The sequence below is a fragment of the Cariama cristata genome, unplaced genomic scaffold (assembly GCF_000690535.1).
Source record: "Cariama cristata isolate BGI_N322 unplaced genomic scaffold, ASM69053v1 scaffold3759, whole genome shotgun sequence".
Lineage (NCBI taxonomy): Eukaryota > Metazoa > Chordata > Aves > Cariamiformes > Cariamidae > Cariama > Cariama cristata.
In genome coordinates, this window is record NW_009636489.1 from 406,917 (window position 1) to 427,771 (window position 20,855).

Below are 20,855 nucleotides of genomic sequence, written 5' to 3' on the forward strand. Positions count from 1 at the left end.
AATATTACATGCACACAGGAAAGTTGAAATCAATAGCAGGTTAATGTTTATTGAAACAATACAGAGAACCATTTTTAATAGCATTACTTGAAAATAGATCTAATCTAGCAAAGGAAATTCAATTTATGTTTAGAGCAATCAGATTTTGTTTTTTACTCCAGGGATTTGTGGCAAACTCTGTCTCTCAAAATGTGCTTACTGTACTGTACTTAGTAGAAACAGTTTAGCCTTAATAAGCTGATAGTCTGCACGGGAGCATGGATCAACTTATTCTCATTAGGAATGTAAGCAGCTTTCTAACAGCCGCCTTTGCTGTTCAGCCTATGCCAGAGAAAGCAGGGATCTCTCCTCTAAAACCCGTAATTTATGAGTTTATTCAGACCCGCCAAATTGCTTTAAGTAAACGCCTCTTATATTTGAAAATTCCCATGGCAACTCATTTAGTTTGGCAGGAAGGCAGACCCAAATTCAATCCTTTTATCCTCCAGCTAAACCATTACAATGGTAATTCTGCTCTGACACTCTGAAGAGACTGCTAATTACTGTACTGGGTCCCTAGACAGATTTCCCATTCCGATTAAGATGGCTGTGCACGGCAGAGAACAGCAGCATCACCTTTGTGGCCAGGAAGGGAAAGGGAGGTACGCTCACATCGCCGCTTTTTACAAGAGGCTCCAGGACTGTGAAGACAAAGAATCTTCTATCGGCTACATTGCGTAGAACAAACATTAAGGAAGGAAAAATCCAAGGAGCATGACAGCAAAGTAAACTATTGAACTGCTAACTTAAGCGTTTTGACTACTGAAGATACTTAATTGCCTCTCAAATGAAACTAATTCATCTTCTGTTATTGCTATTACATACTGCATCTAATAGTCTAAACTACAGACCAAGGAACTACATAAACCGGTACTGAATATTGTGTGTTGTGTCATTATACAGAACGTGTGAGCGCCCACTGTCCCACTGTCAACAGAACGTCTCAATTTTTAAAAAGCCACCCAGGTTCTTTTACAGTGTTAGGTATTTTTGAGAAGGGTGTGTGGATTTTTTGTGACAATGCTTTTTTCCCCTGTCATTTTAAATCAAGAAAACGTGAAGGAAACTAATGACTACTCCCTTGCTCTTCTGCCCCAGCTGTTCTCTCTTCCATTGAAATGTAAACAGCAGCTCATGTTGAATAGAATAAACATTTGCTGTCTCTGGACCAACATTTATTGTGTTGGAAAAGCCTAACCCCGGCTTAATTTTGTCTTCTGGAAAGAATAAAGACGGTGATCTCACTGTCCTCCCATAAAATTTATTTTCTTAGTACTCTGAAGAAGTGGAAGGTAACTTTTGGTTTTGAAAAAGTGGGAAAAGGGAAGGCACGCATATTACAAATGTGTACAGCAGCTGGAAAATCAGACAAGAGACCATCCTCCCCAAGATGAATTAAACAAGACCAACATCCTCCCTAGACTAGCAACTTCCAGCTCATTTGAAGAAACGCAAGTGATTGTAAAAACAAGCACTAAATCTTCAGACAAAATTTGAGTATGCTGTCCTACTGCACAGCACCTTCTTCCCTCCTTAATGCAAACAGAACTAACTACGCTACCCCAATGGTTTAGCGTGGACACCGAAAACAGGAGCTACCCAACGGCAAGCCAGGAGGAGAGAATAAATGCACTAGATCATAGTGATTACCAACTTATGAATCCTTAAGTATTTTTTCCAGTGGAGGCAATGACCTCTTTACCAAGAGTTCTGGGCACATGAAAATAGGTTTGTATGTTTTTATTTATTTTAAAATCTTACACAGTTCCTTTATAACTAACTTACAACTCCTCAGTGTGAGAGGATTATCTCTCGAAAACCTATTTTAACAACCTATCCTAGTTAGCTACTGATGGACTGTATTAATGAATCTGGATTAGTTTTGACCAGCCTACATTTCAGGTTCCATTAAATATTGTAGCTCCATCCCATGAAAGAGTCAGAAAGCATAAGGAAAGGTAATTGTTTAAGTATCACTAGACCATTTTGGCACTAAATTTGAGGACTTCTATGGCATTTTACTTGGAGAACACCATCCATGCCAGTGAGCTGCAGTTTGGAATGCCTGTGGCTGGTTTGCACAAGGCTGTTCATCAATGAAAAAAGTCACAGGTGTGTAGTTAACCAAACACGCATTTTAAAGAATCATAAGGTAAGTGGTATGGCCATGGCTGTAAAATCATCTCATAACCCTTTTCAGGAAGGTAAGTATCAACCTCAAAATAGATTTTCTCTAAATGAGAACTTGTTCATTTTTTTAGGAGAGCCTCTGTCCTTTTGCATAAGAATCCGGCTGAGACACATTATAAGGTTAGGGTCCTTACTTCCAGGTAACTGCTAAAGCTGGGAATGCTTTGATTACAAACTTGATCTCCCTCTTCCTCAATACTAGACTTAATAATTCACCTATCTTGAATGACTTTCCTTCAGTTCCTTTCACCTGTATAATCTTAAGATTAGATAAAGTCTATTTTTATAAGTCTATATAGATTCTACTTCCTCTCTTGTTTACAACCCACACAAGAAACCCATTTATTGATGCGCCTTAGTTAAACCTTTGTAAACCCACATAGGAAATTGACTTCCTCACTTTGACAAAAAAGGTTGAGGCTACTGTCATAAATGTATTGCTAAAACTTCTCTACAAGGTTCGGAGATACATGAATACCAATGCTCCTCCCACGTTATCAAAAACGCTCATGTCTACAGATTTAAGTCTTTTTGTTTATTTTTGTTTTCAACTCCATCTCTTTAGCAGCTTGGAGAAACAAAACAAGGACACCACAGATATCAAGGATGTTTATGAATCCCATCGCTTTATTTAAAGCTTTTATGAAGAAATATTCATGAGGCATACTGCTGTGCCTTTCATACGATATAGCATGCCCAGCACAATCCGTTATCAGGATATTGCATCAGTTGGTCCATTCAGAAACCAAACTGGTGCACAGTTAGGTGACCTCTCAGTTGGAGTTTTTTATCCCTTTTTCTGAACGCTAAAGATCCACTAGATTCAAATAATTTATTTCAATGCTGTATTCTTGCAATTTTTTTCCCCATTTACACTTGACTTTCTCATTTGCTTCACTTACATGTTTAGCAAGCTAAGCATTTAATTGACATTTCTAAAAAGCCAGCCAGCGAAGAACAAGAACAAACTGCTGAATATCACCTTCGGTCAGTTTATGTTTTCCACTGTTGACCGTGACCCTGAATAGCTTTTGTTTCTAGTGATAGTTAATACACTTAAATAATTTAAAAATAAGCTGTTTACATCAACAAGATTTTAAATGGTCCGAATTAAAGTACTCTCTTAACTTCATATGGCTGCCAGTGGCTTCTCACTGAGGTGGCCAATCTGTCACACAAGCTATCAGTATTTGCTCTGAAGTTTGACTGTCTCTTGTGATGCTCTTCTTTAGAAAGAGGGTTTCAGACTTATGAGAGATATATATACATATAAAACCCCAGTTAAGCTTTATTTACACAATGCTGGCTATTCTTGTATTTAACACCACATTTCATTCAGACACTTCAGCTGAAAAAAATGTGTTGTCAGCTTCCACTCAGAGGCCTCCATTTACTGCCATAAGCAAAGAACATACTTTTACAATTCAAAGTGTTTTGACATTTTCACATCAGAACACACTGTTGCAGTGAAACAAAATATTTTCATACTACAACTACTGTATTAGCTTTTAAATCCTCAGGATACATGTATACATTTATTGTCTTTTTTTAAACAAAAGCATTGCAATTTCGGAACAATGAGCTGAGGTGTCATAGAAGAAATATTCAATTTAGCTGTAAATGTGTATGTTCAGTAGGTATTCATCACAAGAAAAATAACTGCAATATGCCCAGCATATCTAGGGCCGTATGGCAATCAAGACAAACAACAGGAGTATGTCTCCAAAAAGCTTAAGAAAATGTAGAAGCACCAAATCAGAGCTATGTGAATAGAATGGTGTAGCGTCACTAAATATTTCAGTGATGAGATGAAATCAATTAGACTCGACACTTTCTGAGTCATTTCAGGGAACACAGAGCACAAGTCTAAAAGCTGTTTCAGAGACATGCCCAGGACAAGATGGCAGCCAGGAAGGAAACAACAGGTGTGAGCGTAACAGAGCTACACTTAGGATCGATAACAAGCTGTTGCAGGAAAAATCTGAAGTGTAGCTGGAAAAAGACAGACATTTTATGTAAAGTACAAGACTAAGAACACCTATCCTTTTGCTCCTAAAACTAAAGTACAAGGATGAACTTTTGACCTTTTCTGGGAACTACTTAGTTTTGGTCATATCACCATTTCTCTTAGGGCAAGAACACCTATAGTAAATACCACAACAAATTTTCTTCCTTTCTCCAGATGAAAATTTACCAGAACTATTAAACAACTAGGTGTGCAAAAACAAGACACATTCTCAGAAAGTTCCACAAAATGGCGACAAAGCCAACTTTTTAAGTGTTAGAGAGACACCAAGCGATGCATTCAATTTCAAAACATACTGTCTGCTTTCCCTTTCCATCTAAAATGTCATAATAGCTAACATCTCTCATTTGTTTTCTCAAAGTATGATTTTAAATTCTGTATTAGCTCGATTCACAATATTTGAGAAAGTTAAACTTTCAGTAATTTTCATTTTCAAAATTACGGAGATACCCTAAACTTACTGCATTTTTATTTTAAGGACAGATTTAGTTCTAAAATCCTATATGCAACGGCAAACAAGAAACCCAAAGACAATTTTATCATGAAACATTTCTAACGAAATACAGCCATATTGTTTAAAACATCTTTTAAGTGTAGGCTGACTCATCTAAGCAAGCAGTCAGACCCATCTGGCCCAATTAGTGAAGCAGTATCTGTAACTTCTATCAACAGAAAAGAAAAAAAAAGTAACTGATCTATTGTTCCATCCGACCTCTACATGCAGTTCATTCAGTGGTTTATAAGGATGCTAGTGAAGTCAGGACTAGTACCAAAGAACAGGTACAAACACTCTAAAGTAATGTACTTTAATCTGAGATGTAAGGAGCATTTGAGATAAAACCATACTGATGCATTAACTATGCCCGCCCAAACAGTATTTTTTTCTTTCCTTAAATGCTTGTTGGTGTTCTACAAGTCTGTTACATATCTTCATACGCCTGTAAAACATTTAACGCACACTTATACTGCAGCATGAAACATTGCATGTATTCCTCTACGTACAGAGTGAGCACTACAACCAGAACAGAAGACCAACTCCTCTAAACACGAACAACAGTGCAGAAGCCCACCTAAGAAAGCGGCTCTGTGAAGTATTTTGTATGAAATTTCTCTTCAGCACATTAGACAGATATTGAAGTTTACACGCATATTACATGTGAGACACCAACTATGCATATTAAATTAGTATGTTCCCAAGTACTGCAAACAAATTCTTCTACAGATGAATGAGTGCCACCTCCACCCTCCCTAAGAACAGCTCAACATCAAAACTTCAACTGTAGAAATACTGTTTGCCCTCATTTAAACCAAGTAAGAGTGAGTGTCTGATGTTATTACTTAATATTTTAATAATGATGCAATTTCATTGGGGTTTTTGATCATTTTCTAGGTTGAAGACTATACTATATGCTTATATTTGGCAGCTCACAAACAGAAAGCTCCATTTGCCTTATTGTGACACTAACACACAGATTACCACCCACATTTCCTCATGTTGCTTTGTCATTTTTAAGTATTTGTAAACAGCTGATCAGCCCACCTGGACAGTGTCCGAAATCACTATATGGCTTCATATTTTGTATGGTAGTAAATCTGTTCTTTTTTTTCTTTGGTTACCCCATGAGCCACCAAACAACAAAATCTGGTTTTGCTTTAGTTTTGATGATGAAAGTAGATTATCCATGTACTAAAAAGATTCAAGTCATCTTTATTATCATCTGTGCCCCCACATTTAACCCTTCTGGAAGCTCTTATTTCAACAGTCTAAGATTTATATGGATAACCTTCAGAAAAGTGTAACTGCAAAAAGACATTAGTGTCTAAAAATATAATTAAGCATTCTAAATAAGATCTTCAAAGATAGTATTCAACAGGGTTTTTTTCCCTTTTTAGTTTGAACCTATTTATACTCGCATACCTGGAAGGTTTCTTGCTGCTTCTTCCAATACCTATTTACAAAGAGTGATTTTAGGAGGGTAAAATCTTCATCTGCTATGAAGAAAACCTTGAAACAATTTCCTGATTCCCAGGAGAGTGCATTTGCCTAAACCTCCACTGCATTACAAAGTAGATATTAAGTGCAAACATGTACCATACCATATGACAGCAGCAGAGAAATGCCACTTACTCTATTCCTACTACAAACTTCTTTTTGTATGTTTTATAGTACAGTATGTTTGATCTCAAAGTCTTGCCATACAAAGAAATGCATATGGATTAATAAGAATTTTTAATCAAGAGTTTTGTTAAAGAGAGATAATTAGCAGTATTGATACTGTAAGATAAATTTAACGATCCCTCCACAGTTTAAAGACTCAGAATACAAAATCAGAAAACATTTCATGGTGAAGTCATGGTTATGCAGTCATTTCTGGGAACAGTTCTCCATGTAAAAACAACATTTAATAAAGATATTTGCACAAGAATTTGAATCTACTGACATTAAACTATTTTGGAAATTCTATTTTGCAATAGAGAAAGTTTCTCCAGGAAGCTGTCTTTAGAAAATTATCTGTAAAAGACAACTCTCTCATGTAACATCCAGAAATGGAAGTTAAATAGCATAAGGATGAAGTATACTAATGTTCCTAACGAATGATCTCCTCCAAAGAATACTACTTTCTTGTAACTTTTTATTAACTATGTGATGCAGAAGAGACATATGGTCTTGGGAACTACAAATCCAGAACATATTTAGAGTCACTCTATTTTTTAAAACAGTCAGGAAAATCTTCACAAGTCTTACAATGATATAATCCTTTTAGGACTAAAAAGTCAAAACAATAAATCAAATGAGTAACAGATTTCAATTATGGTACATTTTCTTTCTGTGAAAAAAGTCACCTCCTTTCTGTGGCTGGTATGACACTTCAGAATCAGCTGAGCTACGGTGCAGTAAGAAATGCCAACTTTACCTTAAATGCCCAAGTCATTCTAGAAAGCAAGAGATGCAGTATTAAAAAAACCTGAATCAGACATGAACCTGACCGGTGATGGAGAAGAGTATGAGCGGCCATTGAGTGGTTTTTCTTTTTAGCTTCCAAAGGACTGTTCAGAAATTAACAGGATAGTCAGGACATCTGGGGCTGACTGATGATTTGCATATTTTGCAGGATCTTCCACTATAGAATTATTCCTGACATGAAACCATCGCTGATGCGCTTTCCATTACTGCCAGCATATACTGCCCAGGGAAAGTAGCTGGAAGACACCTATCACACGTACAGCCTGTACCAATCTATCATCTATAGACCTATACCATCTGATCTTGAGTGAGGTTCACCTACCAGAGGTAATAATTATCCCTCGGCACAAAGAGGAAAGACATCCTTTCACAAAAAGGAAAGCATCCTTTCTCACACACTGTCCAGGATTTGCAACAGATGTGAAAACCTGGAAGTGATCATAGATCACTCAAAATCTGGCATCCGAGGTCATCTAAGCACACAGGTGACAACAGACCCGGGTCTCAGAGTCAAAACAGCTGCTGGTATTACTGAAAGATTCCATTTATGTTCAATGGATGAAAACTGCTCTGAGAAAGAACTGGTGTAACCTCCGAGAAGTCCAACATTGCTCTGTGAATTCTGCATGGTAAGTAGGAAACGGAGGGCATTTTTGTAAACTTCATCCTGAAATTTAGTGGAGATAAAATGTTTAAAGCAGGATCAACAACGTCCTTTCCATAGAGCTAAGAGTCACCTTCTACAAGCTCATCATTCAGCTAAGGAAAAAATGGGATGCTTTATCTTTGTTTGGAGACAGTGCTTCTCTGAGGATCTTTGGACATATGGACAGACAAAAGCCTGCACTGAACTGACAGCGTGTCTGGCCTACTGCAAAGTAGTGAAAATGTATCCAAATTCCAAATCTGACTTAAACATGGTTCTTAACTCCTTCCCAAAGCAACGGACCCACAGATGATGAAGTCCAGATAAGAATGCTTTCACAGATGAAAAGTGCAGTCGCTAAAGCTGCGAGTCTTTTCAATATCTATATTTGTCATTACATGCCTGTAGACGAAGCAGCAGAGATACTATCAGGACTAACAAAAGACACTCTTGAAACCAGGAACCAGTCCTGAAATCATAGTGAGGACAAAGATTTATCTGTTCTACATTTGAGAGTGGCAGAACGGTACAACAGACTGTCAGTCTTGCTAGGAGTAATGGCTATCTCAAGATTAAGAAAACCCAACTGGTTTACCTAAACCAAGACAAGATAAGTAGCAAATAACATTGCAGAGGCTTTTGTGCAAGTCAGTACATAAAACTGTTGAGCTTGCAGAGAATATAGAAGCAACCAAAAGGTAGTCTTTGTACATTTTCTCATAGTTGCAAGCACGAGGTCTGAATGTTAACTGCAGAGGCCTAAGTGACAGACTGGTTCATATATACCATTTTATGAATTCTTTTCCCAGAACATCTTTTGGAAGAGGCTGCAGGACTTAGCAAGGATTCAGAAATACCAGTTGCTACGGTTCTCCAAAAGCAACTCATTTGAGGCAAGGCAGCAGAACACAGTGTATAGCAAAGATCCCGGAAGGTGGTGAAGAGTCTACAGAAGACCTAGGTGACTACTTCCAAAAGCAAGCATGGATAAATTTATGTACCAAAGAACTGTGCTTGAGGAAGGTGCTAATTACTGAGATGAGAGGCAATTTCACTTGCATCAGACCCTTCAGGATTATGAGTGCTCTCCAAGCAGGATGATACTCTCGTTTTAAGATATTCTTCTCCTCCCTTATGCAGCTATGCAGAACTACAAACTACAAAAAAGGACAGGAAAGCCATGCTCTGGTCAGCATACCTAAGATGCCACACTGGGTATCAAGAGAAAAGGAGGGTTTTGCACTATCGTACCAAGTACTTCTTGTAGGAAAAGGAACTGAGACTTAAATCATGATTACATCTTTTTATTTTTCTGGATCAACAAACACCAAAACAGTCACTTGCATCAACCTCTTTTTTCCAAGAAATTCAATGGAAAACCCCTTTAAGTTCAACCAAGCTTTCTGGATGGTGCCATCATTTGTCCTTCTTATCTGTGGATTATGTGCCACCCAGGACACATGTTGTTCTCTGCCAGAAAGGCAACACATCCGTGTTCTTTGAGGAAAAGAAACTTTTATCACCAGAAACACAGAAATGCTCCTGACAAAGTTAAGGAAGTGTAACCATACACCTGAGGTCAAAGCCAGGAAAAGACTGGTCTAATTTGTCAGACTTCTAAATCACAGAATCACAGAACGGTGAGGGTTGGCAGGGATCTCTGGAGATCATCTCATCCAACCCCCTGCCAAAGCAGGGTCACCTACAGCAAGTTGCACAGGATCGCATCCAGGAGGGTTTTGAGTATCTCTAGAGAAGGAGACTCCGCAGCCTCTCTGGGCAGCCTGTGCCAGCGCTCTGTCACCCTCAAAGTACAGAAGTTCTTCCTTTTTAAAAGATGCCCCAACAGTAAAGCGCGAAGGTATGTATAGAGGAGCACTGAAAGGACAACATGAAAAAAAGATTCTTCTCCCCAAATATCCACAGTAAACCATTATTTCTATGCTTTTAAGTGTATTACTTAACTTGCTTGGATTGGTAATACATGCTAATAATATTAATGCTTTAGAAGAATATAAACATGTTTACTGTTTAATTTCTATAATTACAGTTCGCAAGCTCAGACTTTTTTCTGAAATTACTTTTTTTTTTAATCATAAGTAACAGGCTGATGTTCTAAAGACCTTTAAAGACAAAACTTCATTTTTCTACTTTTTACATAAGCTTCCCTTGTAAATACAAGCCGTTCAGACAAGTGACAAAGGACTGATATTCACTGCTCTTATATGCCTGTTAAGGTTCCCTGCTAATAAACTGTGCTAATTAAACAGGAGTCTAATTTGACACTTCTGTGAGAGAAATCATTAAAGTAAAAAGCAAAGCTGACAAAAAACCAAACTGGTATCAGAACACCAAAAGGAGTAAGTGGGGTTTCCCCCCTCCCCTCTCAGCTACTAGAGCCACCTCCATCAGAAAGAGTTTACTGAATCTAGTAAGAGAAGCCATGCCTTAAACCACAGGTGCTTTTCATGAAGTGACACTTAATTATATATCTAGTTTCCTTGGTTTTCCCCCCTCAACCTTAAAATTCGGCTGAAAGGATACATATGATTCACATTTGAAGGAAAATCGATTAACCAGATTAAAATGCAGCAAAAATAAATGAAACCAGCATCTGTAGTATGTTGGGGATTACATCTCAACTACACCATCATAAAAGCTGTCTTAGCAAAGATTTCTAAAGTTTCCAAATCAATTTGAGACTTTTAGTAAAAACCAATTCCCAGATTTCAAACCTAAAGCATTGATCATTACTATCATATCCACACAATTGTGCATCTTACTTTCAAGTTCCTAAGAGTAATCTAGGCGAGGATTTTTAGAAGAGCCTGTATACCTCAGATGTACAAAATACTACTACTTTTAATGGAATCTAGTACTGGACTCACTTAGGATCTTTTCAAAAAATCCCAGCTACAGTAAGTAGTGAAAGAAAGTATTATTTAATGATGATTAACATTTATATGTTGGGACTGCTACAAACAGATTACTTCTAATAGTTGCAAAATATAGAGAATGTAAAGCATGACATAATAAGAATAAATTGTGCTATTTATCAGCGTCTTTAGCGTCTTACATGCTTCACTTTCTTTTCTAAGCACTGCAGCATGATTTACACAGGAATAGGAAATGACATTTTCTCAAATGTGAGAGTCCCTTTAAGGCTGCCCAGTTGAGTACAACTCCTACATGAGACTGCAAAACTGCTAACCTTCCGATTTACTTTCTAAGGAAGACAAGACATACCATTTAATACCTGGTTTACTAAAGCCTCAAAGCACAAAAGGTACACATAGCTGGATATATATTTATTCTATTAATTAACATAATAAACATAATAAATTATTATATATTAATTCTAAAATGAAATCAATCCAACTATTTCTTATTATCACAACTTTCTGTATGAACACCAAGAACCCTTCAGACTCTCCCCCACAATCTCCAGTCTTAGAGGATAACATAAACTTTGCTCATTCTTCTGTTTTGAGGACCATCTCCAGAACTACAGATTGCTACGAAAGAACTAGCATTCCAGTAATGACCGACTTTTTTTTTTTTTTAAGGAAAACAAAAAAAATTTACTACATGATGGAGTCTTAAATGTTTCTCATTAATAACTGTGTTCCAAGCAACGCAACTTTCCAGTAACATCTCATCTAATCTTTCACTTTCCACAACAGTTTACCAGTCTCCAGTTCAATTTGAAGTATGTTACAAATAGCCCAGTCCAAAATCATGTAAGCTGTTTCAAATAATTAGTTCCAATCTCTTCTATCATGCTCACCTATGTTTCTCCTGATAACTAGGTCCAGAACATTTCCATATTAAAGTCTTAGCCTATAAACAACTTAGGAAAGACAGAGAAATCTTATTAGTCCTCCACTGGAAGCTCAAGCATTTCTGTACTGTTTTAAAAAAGAAACACTTCAATTTTCTATGGAATAGTAGGTGAAAAACCCTGGGCGTTTTTCCAAAGGTTAGAATTTTCTGTGTTCTGACATCAAAACAGCATAATGTAGAGCAACTTGATGACTATAAATCATCAGTCAGCATTAAACTGCAGATGTTCGTATGAGAAGTTTTATTTTTGTGTAATTAGAAATCTAGATTTCTAAGCTAACACTGGCAATAAAGAATGCTTTAAATAGCTGGAAAAGGGAAATGTTTACTGGTTACTTTACTATTACTTCACACAAAAATCTTTGCAATTTCTAAGATCCCTCCAGAAACCAGTGCTAAGAAGACTTCTACATAAAGCAATCTGACCTCCTTAATACAGTCTGGTTAATATTTAGTATAAAAATGTGTTAAAAGTGCAGGACAACAAATTTCTACTCTTTATACTATGTCTCTCCAAGAATCACAATTCTACAATTAGCATTTCTTCCACTCAGGTATAAAGCTGTGACTTCAAAAAAGAAAACCAACCAACCAACAGAAGAACTGTAACTAGAAATGAAGGATAAGGAAAATAACGCATGGGTAATTTGTTGCAGTTTTCTCATCATCTTTATCAAGATAGACAGACAAAGAGAATCACAGTTTCATCATCTACTTCGTGCATAAGGGAAGCAAGACTTTAACAAGATTTTATATAAAGATCCCAGCTTACATGTTCTACTCCAGGGCCATCAATAGAAAAAGAACAAAGACACAGAAGGTAAAAAAAAAAAAAAGACTACAGGAAGCACTGGAAAAATAGCCAAGAATAGAGGAAGCAAGTTTAAAAACGGGACGAAGAATGAAAAACAAAAGCTAAAGATACCACAAAATGAATTACCAGAATAGGTCAATGTCATTTTTTTTTTTTTCCAGAACTTTGTCCACCAAAACCCAAACAGATTAAGCACATTTCTGGAAGACAGACAAAGCCCATGTAGAACCTAATTAGAGCTCCTAATCAATGCATAATCCTGCTTTGGAAGGGCATGTGCCTACTGAGTTTCAGGCAACAGAGCTTCTTTGTTTCAGTTTGAGAAGAGGCTATTTTGCAAGTTTTCGAAGGTCTTTTTCAGAAATTATGATCCACCATTTCTCAAGTTACACATTTGTAACACCTTAAATGAATACAGGGGAGGGTGGTATGTATCTCCAAAAAATATTTTGGAGAAGGAGGGGAATGGGAAAAGAGATAGGGTATTCAACAGTAACTGAGTGTATGCACAATTAACTGATTTCCCTGGATTCTAGAAGCCATCAAAGATGTCCGGAAGATTCAGCATAACAGCTGGATTAAGGTGCTCAGAAATAACGGTTGGAGGAGTTTCCTTCTCCCATTGGTATAAGGAAAGGCCCAGGAGAACAAGAATCAGGATGAACTGCTACCTAAGTTATAAGCTAATAAAACTAGACATATTTACATAATTGTATCTGATTATGACTACATGTCCCAATTTGTAAAAAAACCAACTGAAATACGTGAGGGCACAGATCATCATAAATTTGTATTTAACTTTTAATTATTTGCCAACTTTTTGAAAATGGAAAGTTGAAAACAAATTTATAATCATAATATGAAAGAGCACATTTTATATCCTGTTTGAGAACTATTCTCATGAACGATATCCTGATGCATAACATTAGTTTTCTCTTTTTCATTTCAGAAATGAAAATGAAATTTCAGACCATTTCAGAAGAGTTGAGGAATTTAACAGAGTTTAAACAAGGTTTAATTCAATGAAGTTGCAAATCACCTAAGTATCTTGTAGATAATATGGTCTCAAACAAGTAATTTCCATCAACAGACGTTATTTTGGTGGTAAAGAACCACTGGTCTACAGTTTCCACCACAGTACACTATGATGGAGAGTGCTGCTTCACACTTGCAGATGGCCTGAAATAATTTTGTTAACAGTCAATACTAGTGTAAGCTCAAAAATTTAACACTGCAGCAACGTATCAAGTACAACATGTAAACGCTTCCTATGTGAACTGCAGTAAAGAGATTCTTGTTCTCATTTTTAAAACTCAAGACTTGCATTACAGTAAATACCTTCAGTGGAGTAAGACTGTTGAAATGCATACCAGAATTTACTTAAGGACTGCTTAACATAACTAATTCTTTATTCAATTTGTGAATAAGCTACTGAAATTACCAGTATGAGACATACCGGACAGCAGAAAACAGAAGAGGAAAATCTACATACTAGTAGGCCTCCCTCTTTTGTTTTCCACTGCCATAGTCTGCGAGGTTGAGTTTCTGATCATTTTGTTCTTGTCCTATCTGCAGGTGACCATGCTCACTTGCAGTTCTGCAGAAGTTCAGGTTTATTTAAGGGTGATCTGCTGCAATCCCATTTTTCCCTGGCTGCATGTTCTCATTCCGTCACTTCTGTCAGTGCTAAACCAAAACTGACTCTGTAGCAAGGCAGCTAATCCAAGGTTAAGCTCTCCACCAAATGGACCCGCGATGCGGTCAGATGAAGGCCAGTACTTTCTGATACAAAACAGGAAGCAGGAACAGCAAATCATGAAGGAATGGCAGGACCGCAACAGCCCTGGGTTCATACTATCATGGAAACATTAAGTCTGCCTTACACTACTAAAAATAACACACTATCATCTCTCCTCCACATCAAAAAGCTTACCATGTGTTATCTAGCAGTCACTCCCAAGAAGTTTGGCTGCTTCATTACCCTACCTACAGAGCTTCCCTTTTGATCATTTCCATGACGTGCTCTGTGAGAGACTTGCATCTGAACCGACAAAACAGAAGTAATGCAGGGATTTCCTAAAAAGCTTTTAAGGACAGCAGTGTCCTTTTTCTGCTACTGTATTACTTATCCATTTCATAACTTTAACTGAATAAGCAGCGAACAATGGCTAGCACAGCAAGACCAACATTTCAACTGAGAGACTATAGAAGGCGGCACTATATTCTCACTTGTGAAAGCAAAAATGTAAAACCAGCCCACCATGCAGGAATGAATTAGAAAGAGCTATTCAGGGAAGTCAAACTTGCACGCAGAATTTATTGTGGCTTTTTAGATGGCTAAAACAAATGAAATCTCTCCTAATATGTTTCAAATTTCAAGCTTTTGCTAGTCTTAGCTACAGGGCAACAAATTACGTTCAGCATTACTACAATACCCATCTTTTCTTTTTTTTTTTTCCGCTAAAGCACTATTAGACATTCTTAAATTAAAATTCTTTCTACTGTATCATGTTTTTGCTATGGAACTCACAGGACAGAAAGTTGTCAGGGTAGAAATGAAGACATCCTTCAGTTTATTGTAAGAAGTTGAAAATAAACCACAATTTTACAATTACACTTCTAAGGAAGGTATTAGAAATTTCCTTTAATTAATAAAGAAGCTCCATCTCATCATACTTGCCGAAGGCAGTCTTTGGGAAATAAATACTCTTAACTTGTCCAATTGAAAAATAAAGCATTCTGCCAATACTACTGCCCCTTCATTATATTCTCTCCTGTTATATACAACATATTTTCTGTATATAGGAGTGACTAAAAATAGAAATACCATCAAAATAACATCCCTGGTAACAGGGAGTAAACACGACAGTGAGTACTCACATAGCAAGCATACAAAGAACCTTCCAATTTGTAAAAACAGCACATTTACTTTCCCCCATACCATACAGCTAAATTTGACGATATTCAAGACTGAAAAGTCCAAAATCACTATTATAGGCAGGAGCTAAAAGTACTAACAAAATTAATGTTTCAGTAGAAGATTGTTTATTCCCTATCCATCACAATCTCAAAAGTCCGTTATTGTAGTGGCAAACGATATACACCGTTTGACAGGGAGCATCACCGACTAATAGTGTATTGTAGTTGTCTTCAGACAAGATGGAGGCAGCAGCCAAGTAAAACTACAGCTGCCTGGGCACAGGAAGAGCAATACAAGGAATGTGAAAAACACTGATTCCAGACCAAATTAGAGTAGTTAAGTAGAAGCCAAAATTATGATCTTTTCCTCAGAAAGGAAGAATGTGGAGTCAAAGGAAAAAGGCATGAAAAGTATTTGCCTGAAATTTGAATTCTGTTGTATATGCCGCATCCTATATAAAGACAGCTAGTTTAAAGGTAAAATAGTAATTAGAGAGACCTGAACATCTGTATAACGAAAGGAGTATCTGGAAAACACATTCAGCTAGAAGAGTTTATTCAACACTTACCAGAACACGTAGAAGCCTTACGTATTTCTAGCAGACGAATTCAGCCCTATTGCCCAGGACCTCAAAGAATAATTCCAAACCCTTAATGACACCACAACTCGGTATGCTGTACTTAATTCTGTATGTCCCCTCACACTTGCTCCATGCTTTTTCTTACATTCTGTAGAGCACAATCCAGAGCATCTTTTGTCTTTACTTTGCAAGAGAACCACCCATCCTTACTGAACTCTTGTGAATAACAAATAAACTCTCAAAGCTCTCACAATTAAGAGAGATCAATGACCTGTAGGATTCACTTTAGGAAGCATAAGGATGGTACAGCTCAATGTGATCCCAAAAGCCTGCAGACTGCTTTATTCTTCCTGTTTTTCTTTGGAGAAAAACATGAAAGAAGCAGTACCATATGATCTTGCAGGTCCAGATAATGCCCAGTATCTCACTGAACTACGGGAAGAGGGAAATATTTCTCTTATAGAACCTGAAGTACAACCAAAAAAAAAAGTTTCATATCAAAGAAATGCAAATTAAATACAAAATAAGAATAAAAAGGTTTTGGCCTTTCTCCTTAGGGAGAAAAAATGGCTTGTTCAGCCAGTTTGCCTCAAGTTGTCCTTTTTATTTCTAAAGATTAACTGCTTGACTATACCACCATCTTGGTAAAAATCCAAGAGCAAGTGGAACGGGAAATTAATAATTCACATCCACAAGGGGGAAAAAAAAAAAATCACTAGTGATTCCAATTCATAAAGATGAGAACAAACACACTTTACTACTGAAATAGTCTCTGTTCACCCAAGTACCTTCAAATGGAAATCCATTTTAGAAATATGCCTATTTGTGCACTGTTGCTATAAAATGTAATTAGGTTTTTTAAATCTTGAGTATAAAAATAACCGATTATTCCAAGAAATTAGTAACTCATTCCTATCTGTAACACTAGCTTGCTTTTCTGAAATGTATCTCAGAAAACCAAAGCATTGCCACTATATGGCAAGAATAAGACTGAATCTTCTCTCCTACATAATCTCAAATTTTATTCAAGTTGGATGGTGATAAAACAGAAATACATTAATATATTTTTATCAATTTAAATCCTCTGACATTCATTTGGAAAACAGTAATATTTGCAAGTATTCTACCACACAAAAGGAAATTTCTGATTTTTCATTCATACCTTTTTAGAGCATCTTTGGAATCTTCCAACATCTACAGTTTCCCCTCTTATAATTAGCTAGGATTTATTTTTTCCCTCATGTTTACTCTGATTATTTAAAGGTTTATGGCTTCTTTCATAGAAGTTTTCAATTCATACCTTTTAATTCTAGAACAGAATTTTTCAACTCTCAAACTGCCTGAAACCATAATTTGATTAAACAGCCATTTTTGATACTAATTGAACAGATGCAATAGCTAGTGCAAAAACCAAGTTCACCTATATACTAATTCATTAGTATGTACTACACATGCCTGTTTCAATGAGGCATAATTTTCAGAAATGAGAGCCAATAGACCTTTAACTCCATGCATGTAATAAGCACCTCCCAAATCTCTTACGCCTACACATAATATACAAAGATGTTAATGAAATGAACTGACAATGTGTTTTTCAACTGATACTGTATTTGGACAAGTTGGCCCTATGTTGTGTTTTTTTTTTTCTCTAAAGGGAAAAAAAATTTCTGTCATCAGGATTATAGCACTCCCCCAACTAAATTACTAAATGAGGCAGAGTACTTTCAAGACAAAGAGCTGGCTGACACTATAACAATGAAAAACTGCTCAGGTATTTGGTTTTTCTGGAGGCTCAAAACACACCTATCCATCAGCTCCAGAAACCAAGCATAACACAAGCATACCCACAGTATACAGGCTGGTACTTCAGACAATACTGAGGTTTTGTGATCTATCAGGTCATCTTGAACATGACTCTTCAGTCATATGGGTCAGCAATAAGAGGGAGGTAGAAGAATCAACAGACGTTTGACAAAATTAATTCTGTATCACACGGAAGTTTGAGTTGTGTGGTTTTTGAACTATTTGCTGCGTAGTAGTTAGAGAATAATATAAAGGTTTCAAGTTTTGCCCATATAAAAAGCCTTTTTCTTATTACCATTTCTAATCCTGATTATAAACTTGATCCTGATGTGCTCAAGATCCCTTTAGTAAATGAACAAATTCTGAAGATCTACTTTCTCTAGCTGACTTCTGCTTTCAGAGACTGGCAATACGCAATGTGAAGAGGTCTAAATTACATTTTTTTCATACTTCCTGCTTAATATTCTACCATATTTTGTTAATTCAAAAATTAAGTCTCTCTCCTGATCTTTGGTTAACTTTTAAAAATACGTTCTGAATAAATGTCCTTACAGAGCACGTGCCACCACAAGTTTCCTGACAGCCAGCATCTATTAGCATTCACTAAGCATCTAAAATCACTACGTCATTGTAATACCACCGACTACTTTCTTTCATAAGATAATCTCCATTTTCCCTTATAGTATAGAAAATTTTTCCTCCATTGAAAAAGATATAATTTATTTTTATCATTTTATAATGGCACAAAAGTGGTGGTAAAAATCAGCACAAGATGCAAGTTAATGGCACGGGATGCACCATACAGCCATGCTGAGTCACCTTGCTTTGAGTGAGAACACAGAGCAGATTTAAGAGAGGGGGTCTCACAGGATAATTCTGGTCCCCGCAAAAGGCTTTAAGTCATCTGGCTGGGCACAAGGCAGTTTATATTATCAGGAAATAAGAAAGGTAACCCATTTTCCAGTTTCACCATGTTTATTTTTCCCCAGTAAATTGACAGCAACATTTTCTGATACTGTGTTTCCAAAGGGTTTTATTCTTTCTGGAAGGTGTTTAATATGATTATCTAAGAAAACACACCTTCCTTTCTTAAAGTATCAGAATCCTCTCAAAGTGAAAAAACATGTCACATTTCCCCAGTCTTAAAGTGAAGCATCCTTATACTGAAAGAAGGTGAGAAAGCTAGTGGTTGTAACAGTTCAGCATTGCCTTTTAAACGTGATAAGAATTTCCTGGATCTATATCTAAAACAGGCAAAAAAGACAACATCTCTTAAAAATACTATTCTGTTCCGAAGAATAATTCAATCCGGGATGAGACATTTTAAAGATCACTAGAGTATTACAAAATAATATCCAAACTTCATTTTAGAATGCCGCTCTGCAGGCTTACTCTTACTGCTGCAGTATTAATTGTATTTCAGAAGTAACTTCTGGAAACGGAAATCGAAGACTTGCATACAAATACTTACTGCAGGTATCAGTAACTTTTTTACTTCTTCAACAGCCCTCTTCAGTTTTATTTCTGCTCTGTTCTGAGCATCCTCCACAGTGATAAGTACATGTAAATCTTCATTCAGGTGTTCCCAGTTGGGCTTGCCTCGGTTCTGTTCTTCCTAAAAAAAAAAATGAAAACACAGAAGCTGTGAAGCACGTTGCATTCTGTATAAAACAATCACATAACAGTAGACAAACTCAATTCTGTGAATAGTATGAACTGTATTTTCAGCAAGATGGGAAAAGACTTCTTCATACTGTGGAGACAGTTTTATGTGGTTATTTAACAAGAACTTAGGCTTCAAAATACCTTTGGGGGGGATTTTGTTTGTGTTTTGGAACCTCATACTTTTTTTTTTTAAGACGACAAAATAAATGTGATTTCTTAAAAGTGTACCTTTCCCAACCAAACAAAGGAAGAAGAACAAGAAGTACTACACACACAGTATTGCTTTCAATATTCTTTGGAGCCTTTCAAGGGTTAAACAGATAAAACATACTGGTGGTTAAGCAACCTAGTATTTTCAAGAAAACTGAAACAGACACCATACATAGAAACTCCATCTGAATCACTCCAAAGGACAAGAGAGCAATTCTTCAGTGTTAAAAATCGCTTTAAGTACTCATGAAGAAAAGGTTCAAGACTCAAACATTACAGAAGGAACAGACGTTGCAATTTTCAAAGCAGAGCTATGTGTACCGCATGAAGGGCACAGAGGAGGAGATGACAAGGCTTTAATACTGAAGTCACAGAAAAACATCTAACAAGACAGTCACCGTTACACAGGTCCTCTGTTACATCAATGGCGTTAATAATCCCAAAGGTAAATCTTAGAAATGGTTTCAGAAAGGGAGGGCATGCTAAACAAAACATTTTTAAAATGTAAACATTTCTAAACAACAGATACCAGTAAATTTAAGTAACACATTCAAGAACCCAGTCTTTCAAAAAATAAGAAAATGAACACAACACAGAAGGAACTTCCCAACTCCGTTTTTATTAAACAGTGGATAAAGCTAGCTAAATTTCCCAGAAACATAATTTAAATTTGACAATACTTAAAATGTAATAAAATGAGGAAAAAAAAAAGGGGGGGGATCAAAACTTTAATAAATTAGAAAGGTTTATTATAACTTTTTAATCTAAATAAAGGTCCACATAAACAAAACCCACTTATTTAAAACTTAAAATTCCAGACATAATAAAAGAGCCTCCTATTTGTAAGACAAACATTTGTGGTTTAACAACAATTCCCATTTAAAAAAAAAAAAAAAGCTCAGCAAAGTTAATGCAAATGTGTCTTTTCCCCCAAATTTCATTAAAATTCTTCCAGGAAATCAGACGTGCAGAGGAAATGTTTGAAGATTTAATACCAACAAATACTTGCAGTACTTTATATTCATATATACCTGAGGGAGCACTGTTCCTTAGAATGTTCTATCTTTAATTCAGCTGCCTTAAGTCTGAAACGTTTTGTGGAATAGACGAGGATGGGACACACACACACGACACAGAATAATGAGAAATGTAGG

General features: G+C 36.5%; 1 protein-coding gene across 1 annotated transcript in view; it reads right to left on the reverse strand.

Moving 5' to 3' along the window:
• The window catches only part of QKI (QKI, KH domain containing, RNA binding), a 66,212-nt gene that overhangs the window by 28,471 nt on the left and 16,886 nt on the right, over positions 1–20,855 (reverse strand). The window contains exon 2 of the mRNA XM_009707940.1: positions 19,298–19,441. The gene's annotated coding sequence lies outside the window, so the exon portion shown is untranslated. The remainder of the gene's footprint in view (positions 1–19,297; positions 19,442–20,855) is intronic.